This window comes from Macrobrachium rosenbergii, chromosome 39 (assembly GCF_040412425.1).
Source record: "Macrobrachium rosenbergii isolate ZJJX-2024 chromosome 39, ASM4041242v1, whole genome shotgun sequence".
Lineage (NCBI taxonomy): Eukaryota > Metazoa > Arthropoda > Malacostraca > Decapoda > Palaemonidae > Macrobrachium > Macrobrachium rosenbergii.
In genome coordinates, this window is record NC_089779.1 from 8632501 (window position 1) to 8656141 (window position 23641).

Here is a 23641-nt window from a genome sequence, read left to right on the forward strand (position 1 = left end):
AAGTCTCTCTCTGTCAATTAAACAGGCAGTTTGTATCATATTATTTGTAATGTAGTTCTAATACGTTAATCAACTATTGACGAGTTTGTTCTTGCATAATGCAACCTCCTTTCGTGTCACACAGTTGAATTATCTGGCACAGCAGACTACTGAAATAAGTGTTTTACTGTAGCATGAATGGAAGTTACGTTATACAAAACAAACGTGTAAATAAGTAAATAGCGTATTATCACTACAAATATCAGGAGCTATACTTCTATGCTTAATGGACTGGGAAACGTCCCGTGGGGTCAAATGTGTAATAATTACGATGGTATTGTGCAACAGTGTGCATAACTATCTAAGTTAATGAAAAGGTTTATTTGATGTCCAAAAAGTCAATGTTTATACATCACTGTGGAGTGTAAATTATTTAATCATTATAGAAAACATCGACAGTTCCTCTGTCCTTTCGAGTAGCATAAAAATAGATTTACGGTAAGATGCATGTTTTCGCTTGTTACTTTCTGTACTCTCCTTATAATATATATATATATATATATATATATATATATATATACATATACATATATATATATATACAGTATATATATATGTATATACATATGTAATATATATATATGTATATATATATATATATATATATATATATATATATATATATATATATATATATATATATATATATATATATATTCACAGGAAAGGTAAAGGCAAGGAAAGCAGTAGGTGTCCTACAAGACTGGGAGGAAACTTGAAGTATGTAAGAAGCCCAAAGTTGGAATGTGGGGTGGGGGGTGATTGTTGTGCCAGCTATCCTATACGGAAATAAAGACTATAAGTTGAATGCAGATAAAAAAAAAAGTTGGAAACTGTAGAGATGAATTGTTTACGCAGCATATGTGAAATCTGTACCAACACCTTCGCCCTGCTCTTACGCAAACATACGCAAATAAGTAACACGCTTTCACGTGCAAGCTTAAGCTTTGTTTGGAGATTGTCTCTGAACGACAAAAAAGATGATCCGTTAATCAACTTGTTCACCTGAGATATTTGACGTCTTTACCTAAAAAAGATTAAAACTTTCGCTCAAAATTAATAAAATCTCCTGATACGAAAAATATTTACCTATTCCCAGGTTGTAGTCTTTTGTGCAGTATATGATATTCTACATACGTTTAGAGCGAGATGAATTCTTACAGGACAAAAAACACTTCCACTTACCTTTGTATATCTTCTGTCCAAGCAGGGTCCAAATGCAGGTCAGACGAAATTGATCTCCATCATGACGAACCTTTACTCTTTCCACAAAACTCTTCATAATAATGCACTCGAAGGTCGGTCCAAATTGACATCCTGAAGTGGCACTAACTCGCGAAATTACGAACGACACGGGTCATGTCATGATCCTGGGTTATTTTCACTCAAGTTTCACCACAACACAACACAGGTCATGATTATTTTTCCGGTTTCAACGATCTGCTTTCTGTCGGCTGCATAAATTCAACACTGGCAGGCAGTTATCCCTGTCATTCATGCCGCATTATCTTTGTCGAGTACACGTCTCTCTCTCTCTCTCTCGTGACAGTCGTTTTCTGTTTTCTGAAAATGAAAATGCGTCGATAAAATGTATTGTGTCCTGTTGCATTTATCAGATTATGCAAATGTAATGGTAACACGTAATCGAAAGTTCATGGTTTATATGTATATATACCTTATATTTTTCAACATTAAACCGCGATTCCTTATTGGCGGGATGGGAAGAGATCTCGGCTAGCATGCTGCTGGCCCAGCGTTCGACTCTCCGACCGGCCAGTGAAGAATTAGAGGAATGTATTTCTGGTGATAGAAATTCGTAATGTGGTTCGGATTCCACAATAAGTTGTAGGTCCCGTTGCTAGGTAACCAGTTGGTTCTTAGCCACGTAAAATAAAACTAATCCTTCGGGCCAGCCCTAGGAGAGCTGTTAATCACTTCAGTGGTCTGGTTAAACTAAGGTAACCTTACTTAGCTTAACATTAAACCGCTAAAGGAGAGGGTGTCTTCTAAGAAAAGAAAACACACCTTCATTGCTGAATTATGGATGGGGCCCCTGTGCAGAAAACTTAACATCAACCGCTTCAAACCTAAATAGATGGCCCATCAACAGCACATCGAAACATCCTTACACACACTGCACCATTCGCCTCTTTCTTGCACTCGCTCTCTCACATGCAGGATTTTGAGACCCTTTGTTTCTAACACTTCTTTCATAGGATTTATCCACATTCCCAGGTCTTCCCTCCTAACTCTTCCCAATTGTACACTACTTTCCCAACCTATCATTATCCATTCTTTCCACTTACCAAATACTGGTCAATCCTTTCATCAATAAGTTAAGGTTTTTACTGATTCTACTATCTCCACATTCCTCAACCTTTCCGTTTATGTCTAAAGGCATTGTTTAAAAAATTCGGCCACAGTTCTCAGTCTTCTGTTTGGTAAAGCCTTGTAACTCTTGTCCCTTGTTTTTTTTTTATTTCTCAAATTCGTTTCGCTACCAAATGAGTACTTTGAAGTTATCGGAACCTTTATATCCTACAGTTATTTGGGGGACCACAGTGGGGACACAGTCACTCTGCCGTATTTGGGCACAGTTACAACTGTTCCCCAACCAAGTGGTACTTCCTAGGGGACATTCAGTACCACCGCTGTAACATTCCACAGTAGAGAGACTGACCTGACATATGTGTGTTTAATTTTGCTTTTAGCCTTAGAAAGTTAATTACAATAAGTGTTAATCTTTTGGTTATCAGTATATCTTTTGTGATGAGGCTGCTATCCCATGACCAACTCTGCCTTTCCACAGCCTGGCACAGTCAACTAACCACCTGGTACATAATTGATTGTTTAGGTCAACAGGGATTAAATGGAACTTTTAGGAAAGGGGCAAGATTGTTTCCCAATCGAACCCCTCCCCCCTCTCTCTCTCTCCCTGTATGTGTATACATATAATATATATGATAATATATATATATATATATATATATATATATATATATATATATATATATATATATAAAGCTAGCCACACATGCCATTTAATATAGAATTCATGTATCAATTATAATTCCTGTTGGTTGTAAGTTATTCCCGGGTGGGGCAGATGTACCTATCAGTAATATAATTATGTTCTAACGACCACTCCGCGTCGGTTCACCTAGGCTTTGAATATATACTGGATACATGGTTCGCACCTTAGATGGAATGCGCATGGGGCTAGCAACCTCACTTTCTGAGCATAGGAATGGTAACACCTTCTGAGCCAGCCTTCTGCCACCAATTTTTTTCTTCCCTTAGCTGCTTCAGTACAATGAAACTGCTAAAAAATGAATGAAGTAGCATAAACGCAGCTGAAAATGATAAACAAATAAAAAATTAAAGACGAAAACCTTTAATCAGAAAAGAATACAAGTGCGAAACTTACATAAAATAAAATTTCCTTAACTGATCCACCAGACATCAAATCTATTTCACAACAGCAACGAAACTAAAGAGGAAATGAGCATATGAGACGAAAGGACCGTCTTTTCTGAGTGGTAATCCGACTGCGGCATGAACGGCGGTGTCGCTTTAATAGCCTATTAACTCCTCAAGACTGTCCGCTGCTCGAAATATCTATCTGCCTAATTGGCACTTTTCTTTCTTATTCCTTCAACTGAATTACATTCAAGGTATTGCACTTACGTTTTTATAATTGTCTTCACAGTAATTATAAAGATAACACTGACGAGATTATATGTGACTCTTGACGCTTGGAAATTTTCGCTTTTATGACGTTGTTGCTTCATTATTTCCTAGGCTTATTCGGAAAGACGCCTCTACTTTCAGTTATACCTGAGCAGCTATGCCTGTGCACAGTCGGCCTGCGCAGGCAAATCTTCGCCACTAATGATATTGATAGTGACAGTCTTAAAAAATCATAAACGTCAAGCAAGAGGTCCTGCGAAAGAGTGGTTGAAGTTAAGTAATTAGTTTAACCAGACCACTGAGCTGATTAACAGCTCTCCTAGGGCTGGCCCGAAGGATTAGACTAATTTTACGTGGCTGAGAACCAATTGGTTACCTAGCAACGGGACCTATAGCTTATTGTGGAATCTGAACCACATTATAGCGAGAAATGAATTTCTATCACCAGAAATAAATTCCTCTAATTCTTCAATGGCCGGCCGGAGATTCGAACGCGGGCCCTGCAGAGTGCTAGCCGAGAACGGAAGGAGTGGTTGAAAAATCGAATTCAATATTCCCATATAAATTTGTTAAGGGTTTAAATTTGGCCCCAAGGACTTTCATTATGCTTATTGAATATTTTATGAATGAAGGAAGAGTTCCATGGCATGATAGCTGTGTTACTCAAGTTAGCAATTGTTTTTCATTTCAAATTTGACATATATAGTCCTAATACTGTTTTTCTCTGTTTCATTAAAATGCTTAATATTGATTTGTTTTCGTTTTAAGAATGACTTCTTTCGCTGAGTTACAACGAGTGAACATCCATAGTTTTACCACTGTTCCTTTTGGTGTCTTGATTAGTCTAATTTCATTTCAAAACTAGTTTACATGGGATGCAATCAATGGATAAACGTACGTAGCCTAATATTGTTTTATATGTTTTTCATCAGAAAGTAGAATATTTTGTTCTCATTTTAGAAGTGAATTCCTTATATGATGCATAATCATGAATAGGCCTATTCTTGTTTTACATTATTGTGCCATAATGAATATTCTCATTTAAAAACTGACTTGCATATGTGGTTTATAACCACTAATAATAAACATACCTAGGCTTAATCTGTTATGGTAGCCATTAGGTTTTACTTGCCCAAGAAGTCTCATTCATATAGAATTTAAATCTATATGAATTTACAAGACATTCAGGAATGATTCTGCCGCTTTCAGCCTTCATTATACGTAATTTATTCGCTGCGGAAAAATTGCAGAATTATAAATATATATTAATCTGACATCCATATCAATTACTAAAAACAATTAAATCCAATATATCGTTAATTGAGGTATAAACACTTTTAAATTTAATAAAACCCAACACCCTGTTCCTGACAGGTACATGCTAACTATCCGGGGACGGGAAGCGAACTAGGCCCAAAAAAGTTGCCTCACCCGTGACCACCAGGGCTCCCACTTTTCTTCAACAGTATTTCCCTACACAGTTGCTCAAAATTCCCTATTATCGTTCAAAATTCCCCAAATAACTTTCAACGTAAATATCCATTGCATAACGTTAATAAAAATCAACAAATATACAAAATTCTAATCCACAAATATGTGTACTCCTAAATTTTAACAGTAAAACGCAAGTCTATAAAAAAAGGGGGATTTAAATAACCAAATGCAGATTTGTTTTTAATATACTTACACATGGCTGGAGTAATTGCATACTGAAGAAAACGAAATGAATCTTGTATCTTGACAGTTGCCAATTAAGTGAAAGCTATGCTGCTTGAACATAAAAAACACACACACACGAACAAAATAAACACTTCGGAATGAATAACTTAAAGTTGAACTTATAAAATAATCATGAGTTTCTATTGAGGTTTTAAAAAGTTTACGAAAGTGGCTGATGGTCGAGAATTCCCTAGATTTTCAGAAATCCCCAGATTATTCCCCAAGCTCCTCAAAAGTCCCAGGAATAATTCTCTAAAAGTGGGAGCCCTGCTCACCACATCAAGTTACCGTTGAAGTGCGCATGCGCAGGCCTTTTGGTAGGAGGCTCATCTGTTGAGATGAGCTATTTGCCCAGGCCGCCTCGCAGGCGAGAAAAACTGTGCAGGTTGTTCACATTAACGTTCAGTTTTGCGGCTTTTGCCCCTGCACAGGCCGACTGTGCAGGCATAACTAAACGTTAGTGGAGGCCTTAATGTTTACCGTGTAGCTTTAAGGAGACAAGTATACACAAACGATATGCTATATATATATATATATATATATATATATATATATATATACAGTATGTATAATATATATATATATATATATATATATATATATATATATATATATATATATATATATATAGAATCTACTGGTCACTTTTACCAGATACGTACGTAATGGTAATAGCGCAATGCCCTCTTAACTTCTCGAATTCTTCGCGCTTTCTGGATACGCTTGTTACTACAAAGCCTTTGGATCCAAGTGCAAAAAATATGAAGACATGATGATGCCTGGTAGCGGGAAACGAACCCTCATCCCATAATCAGAACGAGGTCACGTTGCCGACATGACCACGAGAAGGAAAACGTCTATTGCGGTCGTACATATATATACCTGTCGAGTTCAGATATATTTATTAGAACTGGAATAGACCGATCCTCACCATCGTAGCCAAGTGGGATATCGTTTTGTTTGCTTTTGATGCTGAAATATATATATAGATAGACTCTGCTGGTCACATTTACCAGATGCATATATAATTGTAATAGCCACAATGCCCTCTTAACTTCACGAGAAGTTGGGTATTGTTATTACAATTACACACACACACACACATATATATATATATATATATATATATATATATATATATATATATATATATATATAAATATATGTGTATATATAAATGGGTGTAGGAATGTATGTAAGTGTATATGTTCCAGCATAACTCGCAAATGCATTGAGCAATTTCAACCAAACTTGGTGTACGTATGACTTACTATCTCGGAAGGAATACTGTGGGGGAAAGACATCACTAGCACCAAAGTGGGTGGGTGTGGGAAGGGCTTTCCTGAAATGGAGCTGGTTCTGCCTGTAGACTTAGTAACTAAATAAACTCAACGGGTTTATCATACCTCATTTCGGTCTACATATAACTTACTATCTGGAAAAGGATACTGTGGGGGGAGGGAAAACATCACTGGAACCAAAGGGGGTGGGGTGGGAAGGAGGTGACACGTAAAAATAACCAAAAACACAGATATTAGTTTCTAATCCATAGTTTTCGAGGTTGCTGAGATGAATAGTCACACTCCTGATGCCCTTTAAGTCAAAGTTCAGCTCCGATAGGAAGTGTAGGGGATGGGAAGGGGTGAATAATAAAATGTCAAAAATGACAGATATTAGTGTCTAATCCATAGTTTTTGAGGTCACTGAGATGAATAGTCACACTTCCAATGGCCTTTAAGTCCAAGTTCAGCCCCGATAGGAATGGGGGGTGAGAAGGGATGAAATATAAAATGTCAAAAATGTTGGGCAATGTAATTGAAGCAACTATCTTAACAAGAAAGAGAGGGAGAGAGAGAGAGAGAGAGAGAGAGAGAGAGAGAGAGAGAGAGAGAGAGAGAGTAGAGGGGGTGTTAGGGAGGAGAAAGAGGGAAAGAGTGAGGGAGAGTTGGAGAGAGAGTTTATCAGTTGTCATTCAGAGTTTTACCAGGGCAGTGCCGGGTTGGACAACTAGTATATATATATATATATATATATATATATATATATATATATATATATATATATATATATATATAGATAGATGGCTACGAGGAAAGTGATACAACGGAATGCAAGATATTTCACCTTCAATGCCTTGAATAACGTGAAGGATCTCGCACTCCGTTGTCTCACTTTCCTCGTAGCCATATGCTCAGTTTATGGTTATGATTCTCGTGATACAAGTGTATATATATATACACACGTATATGTATATATATATATATATATATATATATATACTGTATATATATAATGTATGTGTTTGTGTGTGTGTATCGATTCTCCTCGTTCGTGAGACAACTACAAGACCATGAGAGAGAGAGAGAGAGAGAGAGAGAGAGAGAGAGAGATCCACTGGCTAACTGAGAAAATTTCATTTAACAACAATAAGGAATGTGCTATTTAAACATCTAAATCAGGTTGGGCTCACTCACGAGTCAATCACTTGACTCCACTGGTAGAAGTCGTGCAGGGCTGTAATGGGACCAGTGAATGTCAGGTAGACATGATTGGTAATGATTTTGTCACAAGACCGCTGGAGACACGCACCTAAAGTAGCAAACAGCGTTGTTAGCAAACTAAGAAACACATCAGTGACAGGCAAGAGCCACTTCGTACATTCCCACAGTCACGCATTCGTTCGAGAACCTGAGAGAAAATAAGTAAACCTATCCATGTCTTTGCATTGCTACAATGTTGAACATGTTTATTCTTTAATAAACGAACAAAATGAAAGATCTGCCAATTATATTTTTTCATTGTGGAATCAAAGTCTTAGTCATTTAAAAGAGCAAAAGTTAAATGAACCATGCTTAGTCTAAAAACTCAAACACCCAACCTATGTCTAGACATCTCTAACCGATACGAAGTTTCTTTCATTAGAGTTGCTTGATCATTATATTCCCCAGCTCCTTTCATTTTTTGTCTCTCATTTTCTTTCTTTTTTTCTTTCCACCTACTGATTGCCACACATTGTAGGATCACCCACACAAATAACGAAGTAAATGCCAGCTTATTATTTATTCGCTTCTTCATTTGTCATCATGAAAGGCACAGCTTTTCCTTTTCCTACATTCAGTTCATAAAGAATTGAGCTTTGTGACATTTACAATGGTCGTAGGTCGTTATTCGTCAACAACAGAGTAAGTCCTTTGATAGCAAATAATATAATGTTTCGCATAGATACAGTGCATTTGGGCATACACTAAAAGTGATCTGATGATTGATTGAATGTCAGTTATATGACCAGGGATATTACGAAGGGTTTCTTAAGGGTTTAAACGATTCTTCTTCATGTATTACATTATTACTAAGCGTAATACCACGACTGCGCATATTTTCTTTACCATCACCAGTCTTATTTAGTAAAATAATTGACATAAGCTTCTGTACTGTTGAGGTATATCGATGTTGCTCCAGAATGGAATGGAATATAAAATTCAGGCCAAAAAGCAAGTGCTAGGACCTGTGAGGTCATTCAGCGCTGAAAGGGAATATGAAGGTTTTGAAGGTGTTACATAAGGAAAACCTGTCGGTTACACTAGGAAGCAATTGTTGGGAGAGTGTGGAAAGTACGATGGAAGAAAGAGAATGTGAACCGATGTACAGTAAAAGGAATGGAAGCGGTTGCAACCAGGGGCTGAAGGGACGCTCTAAAGAATCTTAAAGTAATGTCTACAGTGCACCGCGTGAAGTGCATCGACGGCGCTAACCCCCCACCCCTACAAAGAATGATGCCCGTGAAGCAGGCCTTGTGCCAGCACGAGCTTGTGCTCCTAGAGCAGCCTGCAGAGCTATATCGATGACATGAGTTTTTATAGCTTTCGCAACATCAGAGAAGGAAAGTACCGCCATTGCAATCTCTTCAAAAAGAAGAGACTTATTGATGTTTTGAAGGCTCCCAATTCTAAGAAAAAGAAGTCTCGGCTTCAAACCAAGTAGCCACAGTCTTTGAGGAGTTACTACTGTATAGTAGTAAACTACATGGTCTTGAATCTGACCAAGATATGGTCTTAATAGTGAATCTATATCATTATGTACACAAATGATGACAAAATTTACCGAATGACTTGCTTAACTTTGTATTAGCTGTTAGTACTATTGACTAGTTATATATATTGTCGTATATGGTATATAAAAATATTGTTATTTTATAACGAAAGATAAAACAAAATAGTGAATCCCGATACTGCGCGAGTAGTTCTCGTCTCGATTGAGTAACTACTTGCTAAGGCCGAGTATTATTGGCCTAATAGAAGGCTATTTTTCAGAACTGAAACGTTACCAAACAGAGCCAATGCAGCGAGTGAGCGATGGAGTGGTAATTTCGGGCCATCGCAATGGACTGATAGTAATCAGAAATATCCGTTTAAACAAGGACGCCATGGCAATATTATTTATTTAAACGAAGGTCAGATATTCCGCTCATGGGAAGTTCTAATCGAGTCCAGATCGGATCGCTGTGCTCTCATGGTGTTTGTACTTCTCAAACTGTTGACACACGCATCAACTCGCCTTTTGGCAAAGGTCTCACAGTCTTTAATACTGCGCACGAAAGCGTATACATGTTGTTCGTGTTGATGATCTGAGAAAATCCAAAAACAAAAGTAATGAAGTTAACAATACCAGTATAAACTCAAGCTATACAACTACACTCCAACGAATAGACCGAGCAAGCCGTGCCACCATGAGTTTGGTAACAATATGAGAAAGTTAGCATAGGAAATCAACGGCTAGATGGATGGCGTGTCCTGCTGTAGTGCCCTCGTAGAGCCGTGTAGTAAGAGAGAGAGAGAGAAAGAGAGGCGGACGCATGACTTAATAATGAGGAAGGTTCACCCCTGCCAAGCCAATGACAGTTGTGAATAACGATCAGATGATGGTTGGTTCGAACGACACTCTCTCGGTTTTGTTTGAGCTCTGGGGCTTGAGAGAGGAATTCCCCTCCCCCCTTTCCCGCCTCTCTCTCTCTCTCTCTCTCTCTCTCTCTCTCTCTCTCTCTCTACCCCTTTCTCTCATAGAAAATTTATAACACCCGTTATTCTTGCTCTCGTTTTATTCTTTCTCTCTTTTACTTATGAGAAATTTACAGTATTCGTCACTTCATCTCTCAGAATTTTCTTCAGTGACAAGAGTATACATTCTCTCTCACTCTCCCTGGCACACACTCTCTTAAGCACATGGCCATATACTCTCTCTCTCTCTCTCTCTCTTTCACACACACACACACACACACACACCCACACAAGCACAAACGACACAATCCCTCATGCTCGCAAATTCGCGTATTGCCTCCCATGCAACGATTCTCTCGTAAGCCGCAACCTCACAGAGTTGACTTTGCAGTATATTGGAGGCTATGTATCAGTCGCCTTCTCTGTTATAATTTCTCTCATACTTACTTTTCTCTCTCTCTCTCTCATTCTCTGTCACAATGCAACTGTCTGTATTTCTAGGAAATAGTACAGCGCTGACTTCACACTTTCGCTCACACAAATATACGCGCATTGTGACATTGTGTGCCGCCGCAAGGTTGAACCTGAAACACACTCTAACTAGCAATCCCAAAAGTAATAGTTATAAAATCAGACTGAACTGCTCTGCTGCAGCTCTATATCTGATTCCTATTCTACAGGGACTATGTATGTATATATATATATATATATATATATATATATATATATATATATATATATATATATATATAAATATATATAATATATATACCCCTTAACTATAGCAGTGACAGATCCTTGATAAGTACAGTAGCTCCAGAATGCTGGGTATAATAGATTCTTGTACTGATACGTAACGATGCATTAAATATCAGCATTTTAAATCCCTATTCTCTCAGTTTTTAGTTTTATTATTTTGAAGGTTCAGTTTCGTATTTTGAAGGTTCAGTCTCGTTAACTAGATAAAGCATAGCGCTAACATTCCACCTTAAATGCTCCAAGGTAGTAGAAATATTTATGGAACATAAAAGAAAATGATATTCTGTGCAGTTCATACAGTAGTTTTTTAAAGTAATTCTGTATATCCGTTGATTATTGATTGACTGCTTAGGTGACCATGCATAAAGTCTGCATGACAATGTACATTTCTTCGTATAAAATGAACATATAATCGGTGATCTACTTTCTCGTTTAATACAAAGTATAACTTGAGTCATAGGTAGCTTCTTTATAGAGGTGAGCAATAGCCGTAGGCACACGTAGGCCATTAGCACTACATACATTATGTACCCCTAATAGCCATCGTAAATCACCCTTCTCATATATACCCCTAATTCTTTTCATCCGTCTTGTATACAAGTATAGTAGAATCGCTTCGTCGATAGTCGTTCTGTTGTTAGAGCTCTCCTCCTGAGGAGCGTTAACTATGAAAGTTGGACGAACACACCACGAACGGAGGAGCCTGCAAAGGTAAACACGTCCGCCATTAGCGAATGATTGGACTCTATTATTGAATGCTTCAGTGGGAGAATATTATACGTCATTACTGCGACTCGAAGCCTTTGAAGTCGTTTTTGCCGGTGCGGTGTTTTGGTCTCGGAACCCCGTTTGCCCGGAATGGTTCTTTGTCAGCCAAAGGAGTGATATTCGCTTTTTGAAATGTCTGACGTCATGAGGTTCTTAAGCGGCAATTTGTCGTTTACGTTTTCAAAAGCGTCTTCGAGACGCAAGTCGTTACTGGAAAGTTCTTAACAGAATACCTGGAAGATTTACGCACGAGTGAAAATCCTCGTGTATTGGATGTTGTCATTTTCGTCTTTAATAAAGAAATCTTTATTAATAATCAACTTATTCTTGCAGAATTATGCAGACTTGACGTAGAAAATAAAACAGTAGAACTGAACTTCGCGTTTGAGGTCATAGACGAGTGTAGGAATTTATTTTTGTCGTTTAAAAAAATGTGACTTCAACCGGGTTATAGATATAGTCATTGTACGAATTTAATCATATACATATGTATGTATGTGCGTCTGTCTGTATGTATGTATGTTTTGAATCATTGTCAAATACAGCTTTTCAAAGATGATTATTATCGCCTCCAGCGCCGTGAGAATTTTTTTTTCTGTGCTTTCATTTTTCCAGATCTCTCATCTCCAGCCTTCCATCTAACTCACTCACAACAACAGAGAGAGAGAGAGAGAGAGAGAGAGAGAGAGAGAGAGAGAGAGAGAGAGAGAGAGAGATTCACGTTTTTACCAGAATGAACTAGCAACAGTTGCCTCTGAAAAGATTTATTTCTGCAAGGAAAGATAGGCAACGAGTTGGCTTTATTATTTAATGAAAATAAAAATCTTGCCAATGGCTTAGCAAAAGTTATGCTGAAATTCCATTTAATAAAGAAGTCTCTTTAAGGTGTACGATCCCTTCAGAGTAAAAATAATGCCCAAAAGAAATTTACAGAGAGAAGCCTTTTATTCAGCATAAGATTAATGATATGAGAATTTGGTGAGAATTCTTTTCAGAGCTCTCTCTCTCTCTCTCTCTCTCTCTCTCTCTCTCTCTCTCTCTCTCTCTCTCTCTCTCTCTCTCTCAATGCCTCGAGAAAGAAAATGAGATATGGAGGAAACGTGGTTACCGAAATTTAATTGACCGGCAAAAATAAATGAGTATATTAGGAAAGCCTGATTACCTACTTTCACGTGTGGCAGGATTTTAATCACTTTGATGCGTAAACGTAAACAGCTTCAGTAAGGAGAGACCGACTGAAAAGGATATTGTTAGAGCGGTAAAAATCATTAGCCTTAAAATCAAGAAGCAGGATCTAAGCTGCCTTGTTGTGCGTACACTAAATTTAAATGACTCAGTATATTATTCTCTTTTATAAAACGTTTCTAGTACAGCTATTTAGGAGTTTGCAACTCTGCTTGTCCTTTCCAACCGTTCGGCCCTTAGAGAGTGCTGAATAGCTGCAGAGTCATTCAGAATGTTGCTAATCATATTCATTGTGGTCAGTTTTTCTGCAAATATCTTCTACAGCTACTATTTCGGCCGAGGGCTACTCGAGAGTAAGGAGCCCGCGATAGCACAAGGCTATCTTCACCTACAACAAACGAACGACAGTTCACACCTAGTAACCGAGAACAACAGAATCAAGAACACAAGGTAAAATATACTCTAGGATTATTTCTCTTTGGTGGTAAAGGTTACTGGGTACTTAGGTGTCAGAAAGGGCTCATGCTCGCAAGAACAGCCAACGGAAGAACGGAAGAAATTGTTCGACCAGGTGAAATATTAGACAACATCCACTCAGTGACTCCGAGATTGATACAATATACGGAAGAATGACATTGAAGTGCGTGTTCTTGACGGCAGCAATCGCACGCTGCGTCATTCAAGACAATCGATAGAAGAAGGAGAAAACGAGAAGAAAAATAATGTTTCGGACAGTATATGCATATAACAACAGACTCGCCGAGTCAAGCCATCAGAATCCGTCACACAGTGACCCAAGGCCAAGGGAGACAAGGTCTACCCAATTGGGGGCGTCGCCTCCCACCTGGGGTGAGTACGTAGGCGATGACGTATCTTAGAGGTACCTGCCCATAACGCCAGTTCACTGGCTGACGCAATAAGGAGGTAGAGAAAGCTCCGCCTACATGGGGGATTTTGGGGGAAGTGAGCAGGCCTTCTCTTTCCCTTGGCCTTGCAGTGACCCACATAATTTCATGTCTCGTAGCGTCGGTTATATTTATTCAAATGGTTGCCACTCGTATAAATTCTGATCGTTTATTTGCCTGGCGATGGAGCGGTAATTAAACCATACCGCGGAAATTGATGACAATGTTGGAATGTAATTAACGCTAATTAACTTATTTTAAACCCCATTCGTATTTGGGGCGATTAGTGACCAGCGGCAACCCCAGTCCCGTTTTTACGTAATTTATTTTCGGGACTTGTGTTTGTTGTGTTTATAATTACTGAAAGAGGTAAAGGCTACTAAAAAATGGCAAATGAGATGACCCAGCAACCAGCAAAGGAGGCACACATTTTGGAATTCTCTCTATAATTTCGTGTTCCTTTACAAAACTTCCGCTTTACAAAAGGAAGGTCTAAATGCTTCCTGTCGAGGTAAACTCACGTTTTTTTCACTATCCTCTTGTTTCTAAGTGGCGTGGGCATCATAGGGACATTAATTCGTCTGCTTTCCTGGTATACCTTTGCTTTGAAATTCAGAAATAACTCTAATTATTAATCAGATAACATTCTCTGTATAACATTTACAGTAAATTGGAATATTGGTTGATATTCATTGTATAACTTTGAAACATCGTTCAGCGAACTCTCAGTGCCTTCACTAAAGTGTGGGAGTGAACGAAAGATACAAACATTACATTTTACAAGATTTCATCTCATGGACAATAATTAGTCTGCTTTCCCGGTCTACCTTTCCTTCGTGAATCAGAAGTAACGTTCGTTATTTATCAGATAACTTTCGTAGCATGCTATTTGCAATAATAAATTCGAATATCGATTGCTATTCGTCATATCAACTTTGAAGACCATCGTTAAGCGAGTTCTCAGTGCCTTCGCTGACCAGAAGACATAGATAAACATTTTATTAGATTCCTTCTCTTGTGATGACACCAGACGGAAATACACTGAGGGACTTTTGGCCATAAGTGACATGAATAGCCCGGATAGATAATTTATGCTAATATATACATAAATAAATACCATATATATAAGTACCATAGACGCGTGTGACATACGTGACAGAGTAAAAATGGCAAGGATAGCGTTGGAGAGAGAGAGAGAGAGAGAGAGAGAGAGAGAGAGAGAGAGAGAGAGAGAGAGAGAAGTACAAAATAAAGCAAGTTAGGCAGTATATTAACACATATGGTGTGCATAGGGAAAGTGAAGCAGAAAGAGATTGATAGACAGATAGATAGACGGATAGACAGAGAGAAGGAGAGTATATATATGTATATGTATTTATATACACATATATATGTATATATTATGTATATATAAATATATATATATATATATATAATATATATATATATATATATATATATATATATATATATATATATATATATATATATATATATATATATATATACATACAACATAAGAACTATAGCAAGATTCAGTGCTACAGCAGCTCGTAAGGACCCAAGGTTTTAATGCACGATAAGTAAGCAGGTTCTTATAACCTTACATCACGCAATACCGCCATACCGGGGCGTTTGCAACAGCTTGCTGTGCCGATAATAGTTAAGGAAGCATCATCAATTTTCTCAAGTAGCTCCTTTTATGTGGTTCCTGTTCTGTGTGGTTCCTTTCTCACTCTCTCTCTCTCTCTCTCTCTCTCTCTCTCTCTCTCTCTCTCTCTCTCTCTCTCTCTCTCTGTGCAACTAATGATGAGTTACTAGGGTTGTCGGGCACTCCACTGACATCCAAATGTATTACCTGTCCGTTTAAATGAAAACACTAATAGATAGATGATTGTCGATAGTTAGGACAACAAACCGATAGATAAATAGATGGACAGATAGATAAATGATTGTGAATGAAAAGCGCCCCCGTGACATTTACTTTATTCTCTTCTCTCTCTCTCTCTCTCTCTCTCTCTCTCTCTCTCTCTCTCTCTCTCTCTCTCTCAAAATTCAGCGAAGTCATTCATTACTGTAATGAATGGGGCATCGTTAGTTATATTCTCATCACGGCGTTGACTCAGCGTCGCAATGTGTCACACGTAACACGTTTAAAAAGTTACAAAGTTGCATGAGCTCAATCATCACAAAAACTTTTTTTTAGTTTTGTTTTTTTAATTCTTCGTAAAGTGTTGGTTGAAATCCGCAAAGGAGGCCGAAGAAGAGATTTTGACAAATTGATTTGAGTCTGAAATCGCGAGACGTTATGTTGCTGTAGATGAGAGACATGGAGTTGCAGTCATTTCTGTTTTATTTGTTATCTTTTGTTATTTGCTTTATTTGTAGTTATCTTACGTTACTGTTGATTAGTAATATGCAAAGTAAACTTTGACATTATAATTTCCATGTCTTGTTAAATGATAATGATGTTCAGGAATAGTTTTGCATATATTAGCGTGCAGTCACCGACGCACACCCACGCTCAATCACACACACGCACACTATATACACGTGTATATATATATGTATATATATATGTATATGTATATATATATATATATATATATATATATATATATATATATATATATATATATATATATATATATATCTGCCTTCTTTAATATAAGGTTCGTTAGCGAGCTTTGGTCTTTCTTTTACGTAATTTTTTTTTTTATCTGGTGTTCTAACTGTGCTGTATTTTATGAATTTTATTGATTTTTAGAGTAATTTTTTCATTATTTAACAGATACCCAGATGATGTAATAAAGTTATTACGAAAAGTTGGAAATTAAGAATTATGCTGAATTTAGTACGTTTCTATGGTCCACCCTCGCGCTGACATATCCGAATATGTATGTAGAATCTGCTGGTCACTTTTTACCGGATACATATGTAATTGTAATAGCCACAATACCCTCTTAGCTTCTCGAATTCTTCGCACTTTTTTGGATACGCTTGTCACTACAAGGCCTTAAGATCCATGTGCAAGAAATATGAAGAAATTCTGATGTGCGGCAGCGGGAAAAGAACCCGGGTCCGCTATTACAATTACGTATCCATATATATATACTCATATATATATATATATATATATATATATATATATATATATATATATATATATATATATATATATATATATATATATATATATTCCTACTCAGACCAAGCTGCCAAACGTTTATTCCCTCCTTCAGAAACGTTGAAAAGTCGTTTGCGGTTATACCGGCCATTCACATCTTGAATTCACGAATAGCATTATTTCGGCACTAGTACTTTAAGGGCAGCCCTTTCTGTTAGATGAGCTAGCATATCTCTATACACATATCACTGCGTTCTCTCTCTCTCTCTCTCTCTCTCTCAAATAAGTAGTCTTCTCAGCTAAGCCGTCCTCCTAATTTTGATTTGCGTTCATGCCTCACTCATTAAAAAAAATGTTATTAAATTGTCTTCTTAAGGTATTCTCTAAGCTTTTAATTTTCTCTTATTTCTTTTTCATGGGTGAGGCTGGTCCTTCCTGGGCTATTATCATGTTGGAGGGATCAGGAAAGATTTTACATATTTCTTTTTTAACTCATTCGAGAAAGAAGGCAGCATTTGAAAAGAATAATAGTTCTCTCTCTCTCTCTCTCTCTCTCTCTCTCTCTCTCTCTCTCTCTCTCTCTCTCTCTCTCTCTCTCCTGAATTGCTCATTCAAGAAAGAGGGCAACATTTGAAGAGAATTGGAGCTCTCTCTCTCTCTCTCTCTCTCTCTCTCTCTCTCTCTCTCTCTCTCTCTCTCTCTCTCTCATGAATTGCTCATTCAGGAAAGATGGCAGCATTTGAAGAGAATTATTGCTCTCTCTCTCTCTCTCTCTCTTGAACTGCTCATTCAAGAAACAGGAGCACATGAAGATAATTATTGCTCTCTCTCTCTCTCTCTCTCTCTCTCTCTCTCTCTCTCTCTCTCTCTCTCTCTCTCTCTCATGAAAGCGTGCATCCAGCGAAGACAGCGTTTGAATGAGGAGCACATCGCTTTGTCACCAAAGGCTGCAGGAAATCTATTGACAGTTACAGGAATACGAATTTAATTAGAGGAACAAAAGCGAATTTTTTTTTTCTTGGGCGAATGACAAAGAATACCTGCCGCAGAGTTATTGTAGTGAAGCGCATAAAGTCAGATATTGTTCTGGGACGAACTGTATTACAAACGCCATGTGACCTTGAATACCAAGGGTACGTTGTGGTTTTATCAATAGAGTGTTAAATTCTCGATATTTCTTTTCTGAAATGCTCTTTCCCGTAGAATAGTTTATATTTTTATCTGCAGACTTAGGACATAAACAAGTTAATGCCGTAATCAAACAAATCGCTAAATAAATAAATCGGGCATAAATGATTAACTAAATATAAGCAAAAGTAAAAATATTGAGATTTGCTTTTTTTTTGTGTAAAAAAATGCTCCTAAATTTACCTCCACACCTGGCAATCTAAGTTTAAAGGTGTAAATAAATAGAATAAAATATAATAAAATAAAAATAAAATAAAATAAAATAAATGCTATAGAAGAATATAAGAGAGCGTGACAGGCAACATAGTCTCATAGACTCGAGTAGCTCAGTAGCACAGTGAATAGTTTAGACAGTGTCTGGGTAGAGAGGCTCACTGTATAATGGGAGTGCGGACAATACCCTACCATCCAATCAACGCTTTGGTTATTGTTCCTTCTAGTGAGCTCTGAATCCCTCTCTCTCTCCCTCACATACACACACAAACACACAGACACACACACACTCACAAACACAAACACACCAGAAGCTCTGAAGCGTCCTAGAACAAATTACTAGGCGTGTGTACATTATTTTTTAAATGTCAGTCACCCTCATAGTAATGCAACTTGGGAAAAGTTATTGGAAATGATCATTTCAGTGCAACATCTTCCTTAAGACCGTGCCAATCGGTTTACCTTAGTGCCAGAGCCTCGGTTGTTGATGGACACAGGTAAAACCGAATACGTGAGCTACCTGCTATTAACGACCTTTGAAATCTGGAAGCGAATGCATATTAACAGGAACGCCGCAAAGACGGATCGTTTTGAATTTTTTCTACTCGAGAGGGGCGAACGCTGCAAATCGACGCCGTACTTCAAATATATGATTACTGTTTCTATAATATTTCTATTATTCTTATTCTGAAAGCTCTTACCCAGCACGCACGGCATCGAGGCTTCCCCGCCAACAGTCAGCCCAAACTCCCAATAAAGAAGTGAAGCTCTTTGAAGTTCCGTATAAACTAGAGCTGTCTTGTGCGGCGTGTTTCATCCCACAAGAAAGGACGGAAAGTTTCTGCTTTGAGGAACGCAGCTCCCGAAAACACTTGGGCAACTCACAAAACTTCTGCTCAGCAAACTGGAAAATGTGTTCCCCACGGAAGGGAAAAAATGACTCTCTCTCTCTCTCTCTCTCTCTCTCTCTCTCTCTCTCTCTCTCTCTCTCTCTCTCTCTGGAGTACGAAGCCCGAAGGTGGCCTGTCAAGAATTCAGCAAGCAAAAGGACAGCAGATTCCGTCCCACCGTGAACTGTTTGCATTTTCTGATAGCTAGAATTTGTACTTGACATTATAACTATAACTGTTAACTGTTATGTTTCCAAACTAAATCCTGTGTATAACAGGCTTCCAAAGTTATTTTACAGCAATTCCTTATCAAAAGATCAAAACAGGATAATACACTTCATTATGACTCAAAAATTTCATATTAGATTCCCGTAGGGCTACGACTCCGGTCAACGTGCTGTTTGTTTGATTGGATAAAATTAATTTCCAAGGTGAATAGGTAAAAAAAAAAAATTTTCGGATTCTCTGTCTTTGTAAACTGAACCTGTATTCCTCCAGTGGAGATATAAAAATGAAATAAAATTGAAGAGAGAGGTGTATCAATTATGACTTATTTTCTGTTTTTTGTTTTTTTTAAATGTTCGTTTTAGAACGGGTCGGTTTTAGATTAAGCTTATGGTTTTCAACAAGTTTCTTCTGGATGAGGTTCTTAGCCTCGTGCCTTCCCTGCCCTGACCTCTACCCTCTGTTGTCGACTAACTGCAACGTACACAATTCACAACTTTGGTCTACAGAAGCACAATGGACGTTTTAGTAAATGGGCCCAAATCGTTTCTCTCAGTCCGGGGTCGATCTCGGGACTCCCCCTGGTGAGATGAGGAGGATAAGCACTGGGCCACGGGGCCGTATTGATGAGATATCGTGGAAAAGGGAGTTATGCTAGCGACAATAAAGCCAAATGGAATTATTATGACCATCGTATGGCGGGTTATGTAAACAGCCTGCGCGGACGAGTCAAGAGCAGTGGCATGTTGAGCTGTGCTCAAAAATAAGTGAATAAAAAATTTTGGCAATGTGCCTCTCTTCTCTCCTGCTTTTTTCCTCATCCGTCATATCTCTCCCTTCTTCTTGGCTCTCTCTCTCTCTCTCTCTCTCTCTCTCTCTCTCTCTCTCTCTCTCTCTCTCTCTCTCTCTCTCTATCACTTCTCAAAGCTCGTCTTACTTCTTTCGGCCCCGTTCACGTCCGGTACGAGTATAATAACTTCCCAGCTTACTTTAGCACTACTAGTTTACTTTTCCCATCTCTTTCCAGCAATGACCTTGCCTTTTTCATCGATTTCCCTTTTTCCACTTTAGAAATTGCCTTTGTTCACTATCATCTTTCACACCTTTAGCTCGTTTCCCATTGCTTTACAATAAACATTTTTTTTTCTTGTGCAATATTCCATTTTCATCATACACTTGTGTTTCGACATTATCTTAGCTCTTTGGTTTCTTCACTTTTAACGTTAAAAACCATCTTTTCTCTTTTCTGTTCACTTATGACTAATTCTTCATCTCTTTAATCTTTTCTTCCCTTTTCTTCTCTTCCTCATGCCTTTTCTATTTCATCTTTCCTGGTTCATCTTACCTTCACACAACCTTTTTTAAATTCACCATTTCACTCAAATTATTTTTTATTCATTTCACTCAACCCTATGGTAAGATAGTTGTCCTGCTTAGCTTTCAATTTGCAATCTCTTCTTCGTATTTCTCTTTGACATCTCTTTCATGATTTCTGCATCACTACACTTCGTTTCTCCTTTCTCATCTCCATTTCACCTCTTCTTGTCTTTTGCTTATCCTTGCTAGTTTTATTTCCCCTTTTTCAATCTGGTTTCTCGTTTAAGTAGTCATCCTGTTTTTTTTTTAATCTCTTCACTTATGCCAATTTTCTTTTCATGTATTATCATTATTTCTTCCCGTCCTCGTCTTTCATTCGTTTTTAGTCTTTCTTTTCCTATTATGGCTTGTCATCTTTTCATCTTTTTCCTCTTAGTTTCGCGTTTTTCATCCTTCACTTGACATTTTTTATAGCATATTCACTTTTTTTTTAATCAGGTTTTCATCTGTAATTTACAATACATTCCATTACGTCACTTTACCCATAGCTTTTTTCCCCATCTTATTTTCAGATCTCATTTTTCCCAATGGAAACATTACCATCTTAACCTAACTTCACTTTTATTTTTTTCTTGTCACCGTCATCCATCTTTCTCAAGCTTCATTTCACCATTTGCACTTCACCATATTCACCATATTCTATTTCACATTCACCATATCTATTTTCACATCTCCATTTCATCGACACTTCTTTAAGTGCCGGGGCAAAAGGGATGGGCAACCTCATAGTTTTTTTTTTAGCCCAGGCCGGAAGAAAATAATACAAAGGAAAAGGAGAGGAAAACAGAAGCACGAAGAAAAATCTAAAGCTTCACAACGTCATAAATCACTTCTTAGCTTAACCTTCCTCATTTAGCCTGCTTACCCCTTTACCCACTCTCGTGTGGCTGATATCAACTTCAAGTTCCCCAAGAAAACCTCATCTTTCCTCTTCCTTGTTCCCGTTATTACCTCACGTTTTCATTCAGTTTTTCATTCCTACTCTTTACTCTAACAAGCTCATCCTAAGCCTCCTTTTCTCCATAGCATTAATTGGACTCTGAATTCTTTTAATTCGAGTAACTGAAATTAAACCCATTTCATGATATTTCCATTCTCCAAAACAATGAATATTCAAAAGGACAGACTAACTCCCATACAGTGCTGTTATGATAGAGTGCCAGGTCTGTCAAGTTCATTTGCTTGATTACTTTCTCATATATACTCACGTGCAAAAGCATACGTATATTAAAGTAACATTGAAAAGATAAATGATATGTATGCATAAGCACACACGCAAGCGCACACACATGCTGTATACGAGTATATATGAGAAAATTTTTCCATTTGGACTAAACCGGAACGATTGTGAAACCATTTAATATGTATACGTACATATATATATATAAATTCAATATATATGTATGCATATTTATATAAATATATTTATATACATATAAGCTTGTATCTATCTATAATATGTACATATATACACTTATATATATATATATATATATATATATATATATATATATATATATATAATATATATACATACACACACACATCCGCGTGTCTGTATGTGCAGAAAAAACATTGAGATTAGACACGGGCCTACCAACTTTAAAAGTGATAGGGACACGTACAATAAGTATTTCCATTTGGACTAAACCGGGACGATTGTGAAACCATTTAATCGACGGCGTCATCAGACCAAGCAAACAAAAGAACCCGCATTATACAAATCGGTCGAACTGCTGGAATCCCGGATTGACGGATATCATCAACTATCCAAAAACTCAAAAAAAAAAAAAAAAAAGGGAGAGAGAAAAAGACTGAATAAACAAATAGGAAGTGAAAGGTGGAGCTACTTGTGTTAACAAGTCAATCAGGTAAGTAAACAATGAGAGCATATGGATATAACCTTCCAGTAGTTCTATTTTGAAATGTTTCTGTTTCATGTGTTACGAGGAGAATGATTTTGCCTAGTTCGTTATATATATATATATATATATATATATATATATATATATATATATATATATGAGTGTATATATATACAGTATTATATATATATATATATATATATATATATATATATATATATATATATATATATATATATATATATATATAAATAGATAGATGGATAGATATATATAGACATATATATAAACAGATAGATAGATATAAATATATATATGTTTATATATATACGGTATTATATATATGTATATATGCATATATATTCATGTGTATATATATTTACATGTGTGTGAGCAGATGTATATACTGTATGTATTATTTTATCTAATACATATGGTTTATGACTGGAAAAGAGGATTTGATTTAATTTAATATATATATATATATATATATATATATATATATATATATATATATATATATATATATATATAGTGTTTTTCACCTTATGCATTTTTCTCTTTGGAAGGGGTAGCGCCAGAAAAGTAGTCTTCCATTTTCTTTAGGAGTGAGATTGCTAGCCCTATGCTGTGAATTGAAAGAGTCTTGGCAGTTAATAATTCTCTTCTTAATTCGTTCAAGACTTTCAGAAATAGT

The 23641-nt window shown here is 37.0% G+C and overlaps 2 protein-coding genes across 5 annotated transcripts in view; one reads left to right on the plus strand and one right to left on the minus strand.

Annotated features, from left to right (window-relative positions):
- Positions 1–23641, minus strand: part of LOC136825712 (galanin receptor 2a-like) — a 513143-nt gene that overhangs the window by 475614 nt on the left and 13888 nt on the right. For 2 of the 4 annotated variants that reach the window (XM_067082474.1, XM_067082478.1), the window contains exon 2: positions 1225–1602. The gene's annotated coding sequence lies outside the window, so the exon portion shown is untranslated. Of the gene's footprint in view, positions 1–1224; positions 1603–23641 lie in introns of those variants that run through there. The other 2 variants (XM_067082476.1, XM_067082480.1) reach the window with 2 other exon arrangements.
- The window catches only part of LOC136825713 (antifreeze protein Maxi-like), a 349030-nt gene that overhangs the window by 68679 nt on the left and 256710 nt on the right, over positions 1–23641 (plus strand). The gene's annotated exons all lie outside the window — the stretch shown is intronic.